The sequence below is a fragment of the Canis lupus genome, chromosome 18 (genome assembly GCF_048164855.1).
Source record: "Canis lupus baileyi chromosome 18, mCanLup2.hap1, whole genome shotgun sequence".
Classification (NCBI taxonomy): Eukaryota; Metazoa; Chordata; class Mammalia; order Carnivora; family Canidae; genus Canis; species Canis lupus.
This window is the reverse complement of record NC_132855.1, coordinates 17472306-17477791: the sequence shown is the minus strand read 5'-3', so window position 1 is coordinate 17477791 and position 5486 is coordinate 17472306. Positions and strand designations below refer to the sequence as shown.

The 5486-nt window shown below is 57.6% G+C and overlaps 1 long non-coding RNA gene across 1 annotated transcript; it reads left to right on the top strand.

Moving 5' to 3' along the window:
• The first annotated feature begins 580 nt into the window (after nt 1–580).
• LOC140608735 (uncharacterized) lies at nt 581–5278 on the top strand. Its single transcript, XR_012010711.1, has 3 exons — nt 581–687; nt 2315–2442; nt 5147–5278. It is a non-coding gene; the product is annotated as an uncharacterized lncRNA (long non-coding RNA).
• The last annotated feature ends 208 nt before the right edge of the window (nt 5279–5486 follow it).

The window sequence follows — 5486 nt, the reverse complement described above, 5'->3', positions numbered from 1 at the left end:
TTGCTGCCCCTGGGTCCCTGCCCTCTGGGTCCCCATGACCATCTGCCAGATCTACCCTAGACCCTCAAAGCCTATCTCCAAGGCCCCTCCTCTATAAGCCCTCAGGGATTACCTAGCTGAAAGTGCAGGCCCTGTCGTCTGAGTGCCCTCAGGATGGGACAGGTACAGGAGGGAAGGGAGGAAGGGAGGGAAGACAATGAGCCCCAGACCTAGAGACCAGGAAATTGAGCACTATAGAGGTGAGGTGGTGGGGATGGGGGGGATGCACGTGCACTCATATGCGTGCACATGTAGGGTAATGGGAGAAACCTGTAGCTGGGTGCCAACCACCAACTGGGATCTGGGCAGTGACGGAGGGGCTGATTGAGGGCCCAAAGTTCATTCTCCATCTTTGAAGAAACCCCTCCCCCACCCCACCCTTAGGCATAAAGCCCCAGTCACAGGGTGCTGGGGTGGGGAGGCACTGCTCGAAGTCTCTAAACCGTTGATTCCAGGTGTGGTTTTGAGATTAAACCTGGCGCCTTTCCTGTGGCCCTTGATAAGGGCAATTCTGGGTGCTTATCTGGCATTTTCTGTTTTAAGGCCCCCTGACATCTGTGAGGTTCAGCAAAGTCCTGCCTCCCTGTGGAATGGAGCCCATCTCCATGATAAGCATCCACTTCCTTGTGTCCTGCCTGGGTGTCCACTGTGAGTACTCCCAGGGCACTGGAGCCCCGGCTGTCAGTGCCAACCCTGGGCCCTGCTCCCTCTGCCTCACCCCTCCCTTGCTCCAGCCCGGGCCCGAACCTGGGAGGGTGCTATTAGTAATTATGTCAGGACGATTATATAAACAAACCGCGGTGTGTATGGGAACTTTACTCTAAGGAAGGATTGTTCTACTCTCAGTTGATCTCTGCCTTGGTGCTCTCCAAACTCCTGGGCTCAGATCCTTCTTGGATTTTATTGAGGGCACAGGGCTCAGACGAGGGGAATTTGTAGGGGCTAGAGCAGTCAGGGAGGCTTCCTAGAGGGAGAGGATTGAAGCTGGACCCTGAGGGAGGGTTGGAGAGGAGGAAGGGCAGAAGTACCCCAGGCCGGATGGGCAGGTGCACAGCTGCCAGGAGGAAGGGGCTGGGCCCTTCCAGGTGGGAGGACATTAAGGGAGATTAGAGCTGAAGGGCTTGCATGTCAGGCTGAGGAGCTCAGGCCGCCCTCTGCGTGCTGGGCAGCTGTGGGGGTTCCTAGAGCAGGGCAGAGGTGGCCCCACGCTGCTTTAGAGGACTTTGCTGCAGCAGCGTGCAGGGCAGCTCAGAAGGCAGATGCTGACCTCCCTCCGAGCCAGGACCCCGGGGAGGAGCTGCGGTCCGAGACACCTTGCACTTCAGTGATTCAGTCTAGGGAGCAAGGTGGGGGCACCCGCGGGCTTGGAGGGCGCCTCTCTCCCCTGCTTCCCGGCAGGCAGGCCTGGCCGGGAGCAGCCGTTCCCAGTGTGTGCTCCCCTGAGGGCAGTGGCAGCTGCAGTTCTCCCGGGAACAGTCTTTGCAAAACATCCCTACCTCCTGATGAAGGCTTCCTCCGTCTCCCGTCTTGGCAAACCATGAAGGAGGGGGCCTCAATGCGAGGAAGTACCCGGGCCTTTGTTCTGGACCCGGCTTCGGCTGGACCCACTGCCCATTGTTTTCGCAGCCATTGGTGACCTTGGGCCAGCTGGACGGGCCCAGCAGCCTCCCTTGGGCCTGGCCACCTCCAAGTGCCTATGGACGACGGCCAGGCTGGCAGGATGACAGGATGGCTCCTGGGTTCTCGGTGGCTGTGGGGAGGGCCCCTGGCATGCCGTATCCCACCTCCATTCACAGAGCCTGGGCCCCCTAGCTTGGCCTTTTGGGATGTTAGTGGGCATTATGGGAACTGCTCGTCTCCCGAGGACCAGGAGTCTCTCACAGAGAGCTCCTGGGACCCTGGTCCGAGTCTCATGCTTCTTCCACATGTGCTGTTGTGGGGGCCCTGGCTCTCCTGAACCTGTGCTATCCCTGGGTTTGGGGGATCCTTGCTGCACCTGCCAGGCGGTGTGCACCGTAAGACGGGGGACCATGCAGCCTGCCAGAGTGCTTATGAATTCCAACCGGGGCTTTGACAGTCCAGGTTTAGATCTTAGCTTCAACTTCTGGGTTGTGTCACCTGAGTTAAGTGACCAAACAATAAAACAAAACCTCTCCAAGCCTCAGCTTTCCTCCCTATAAAAAGAATAATCATAGCCCGTACCTTTTAAGGTTGGTGTGGGGGGTCCATGCACAGTGCTTGGAACAGAGCTTGGTACCCAGTGTGTGCCCAGCAGATGTTGGCTCTTCTCCTGGGAGCTGGATGGGAAGACGCAGGACCTGTGGTGGGTCTAACTCACTGAGATGCAAGAAGTATGACCACATGGAACGCCGTGACACAGTGAGGCCAGCTGCACCCCCAGGGGTCGGTACCTCTTCCCTGACCACAAACCCTCCCCCCACCCCAGATGGCAGTCCCTCCTTTCCTTTCCCCTTGTTGGGCCCTCAGCAGCTCCTGGGCTAACTGGATATGTGCTTTCCTCTCTGGTCACCCCGTGGGGCCCTCCCTTTCTACTCTGGGCTTCGGTCCCACTTTTTGTAAAATGAAGTGACTGGATGAGGTGGCTCTACATAGCGGTGACCACACCCAAGACCCAGACGAGGGCACCAGTGTCAGACACTGTGTGCGGCACCTGACAGGCTCCTCCCTCCAACCTCCCCCTCCCAGATGGGGAAACTGAGTCTCTGGGAGCCAAGGCACTCGCCCAGGGCCTCCAGGCTAATGGATGGCAGGTGTCAGGTTCTCACTTGCTCCCTTGCCTCCTGGGAGGCCCCCACGCAGGGCAGAGGAGTGAGAGACTTCCTGGAGCTCCTTGTCCCCTGTCTTCCCTGATTGCTTTCCAGTCACCAGCCCAGGCCTGAGACTTCAGGGCCTTCAGGAATGCCTGTGAGTGTCCGGGTTTCCATACCTACAACCTATTATGGGAGCCTGGTTTTCCCTTCGATTCAGACGCCTCCCTGTGAGCATCCCAGAGAGAAGGATGAGTCAGACCCCTTGTCTAGCCCTTCCCAGCGGAAGGCTGGCCAGCCAAGGTGGGAGTGGGCAGCCAGCCTCAGGGTCTCCCCCAAACCCCATCTCCTGTCATCCCCCCAGCCCCTATGGCTTTAGCAACCACAGAAAATGCCAAGCGCTCTTTTCCTTCTTTCCCACTAACACAGACACACCTTGGGTTTATTTGTCTAAAGACTTTCCATTTCCTTTTCTGGAAAGTCATTGGGGTTGTGCACGTCGTCCCTTTCATCACAAAGGAGGCTGGGAGGAGAGGGGTGTGTCCTCGGTCACCCTGGGAAGGGGTGAGCTGGGGAAGCCGAGAACCTAGCCCCATGTGACCCAGCTGCACTCTCCCTGGACACCCTTGTAGGCCGAGATGACTCTTGGGGTTGTCCTTTCCTGGGGACACACCGCTTACAGCCATGTGGCACAAGGCTGAGCAAGTCTGTCCTCTCCTGTGTCCCATCCATGGCTGCGCCCACAGTCGTGTGCGGTGGCCTAGTCGTGCCAGCTCCTCGTTCGGCCCCAGCTCCCACCGGCACGGGTCTGGGCAAGGAGCGCCCTGAGGGCGGAGGCAGGCAGGGCCCAGGTGCCTCCTCTGCACCAGCCTGGAGGGAAAGCCGAGATTCAGGCTCAGAGGCCCGGCCAGGCTCATGGAACGTGCCACATCCCTGTCCCAGCAGCCCCCCGTGGGGGTCGGAGTCAGCCCCAGAGAGCGGGACAGTGAGGGGCCCTCCCCCCCTCCACCGTGGCTGGAAGCCCACCCATCCATCCCTCCTTCTCCCTGGTCTTTCCTCTTCCCAAACCACCTCCCTTCCTTTACATAAACAAATCTGTCTGCCATGTCCCCTCCTCTAGGAAGACTTTCCTGATTACTGGAAAGAGGTGGGGCTCTTCCGCTGCCCACAAATCCACCTCACCCCTTCCTGAGGCTCAGGCCTAGGTCTCGGCGGCCCTCCCCTGAACACCCACGGGCCGCCTGCAAGCCCTCTGTGTTGTCAGGAACCACTCTCAGACCCCAGCTCGGGTCTGAGCCAGCGAGTGGGGAAGGATGGTCTCCTATGGGCATTGACCATGGCACTGCCCCAGGTGAGGCACCCGGAGCGTTGTGTGATCCACGCTGTGACGCTCTCCATCAGGGATGCGCCCCACTGCGGTGGGTGCCATGGCTCAGCCCTTCTCACAGGGAGACCCAAATGCCCCCCTGAAACATTAGGCCTGCTCCTCCTAATAGGGGCTGCTCCATCAGTTCCCTGGGCAGCCAGAATCAGGGGAAAGACGTCCTCCCGACCAGAGGCAGCTGCCTCTGTTACCACAGTAACCGTTGGCGAACATGTCTTCCTTTCTTGCCATGGCTTCCAGGAAGCTCAGGTGGAACGTGATGCTCAGTTGCAATCTCTTTCTGGTCTCGTAAGAAGCTTCCTCCTCCCCGGTGTTTTTTGTTTTAACTAGACTAGTGTTTTGTTTCATAATTCCGACCTTTGCTGCTCAAAGTCCTAAGACCAGTGAGCCTTGGTAGCAACTGGGAGCTTGTTAGATATGCAAAATCTTGGGCGCTACCCAGACCTTACTGAATCAGAAGCTGCATTTTAATAAGACCTCCAGGGGATTTGTGTTCACATTACAGTGGGAGAAGCGCTGATGGAATCCTCAAATGCTTTTAGAACAGCTATAAAAGGTATATGCAGTAAGACCAGGAATGATTCTCCCCTTTCCTACACTGACTTCTCCACCAAAGACATTGACCTCAGCAGCAGCCCTGCCCAAGCCTGACCTCACTCCATCAAACCAGCCCTGGCTTTGATTTTGACCCTCAGTTCTGCTCTCTGGCAGGGTCAGGTCACTGAGGGGTGTGGGATGGGAGCCCTCTTAGGTTGTTGTCTATATAGGGATGAGGCAGGTGGTGGGCAAGTGCCCAGGAGAGGGGACCCTTCACGAGCCAGGTATCTGCTCCCTTGTGGACCAAGGTGATCGTCCTACAGTTGGGCTCTTGGCCACTCCTGGGGTAATGGGATTGTGTTGGTATGATTGTGCCCAGCCCTGACCCCTTTCCCCCCACCCCGCCTCCCGCTGCCAGGATGAAGAGGAGCGCAGAGGGCCTGAGAGTCCTGGGGTTGGCCTTCCTGAGAAGTGGCAACCCCCAGAAAATGGGGCCTTGTGTCCATGCATAAGCAACTCTCTAACCATTCCCATGAGCTGTCCTTGTGGGGTAAGTACCCATGTAGAGGATCATAGCCTTCTGGAAGGAATGATATCAAGGAGCATCCTGGGTCTGATGATGTGCCATTTTAGGCAGCCTTTGAGATCCCTTCGGATCCTGAAATGCCATGATTCAAAGTCCTGCTTCCTTTAGAGAGGCTTCTAGTGATTTCTCCCACCCTCACTGATTATTCCCCCACCTCCAGCCCATAACCACA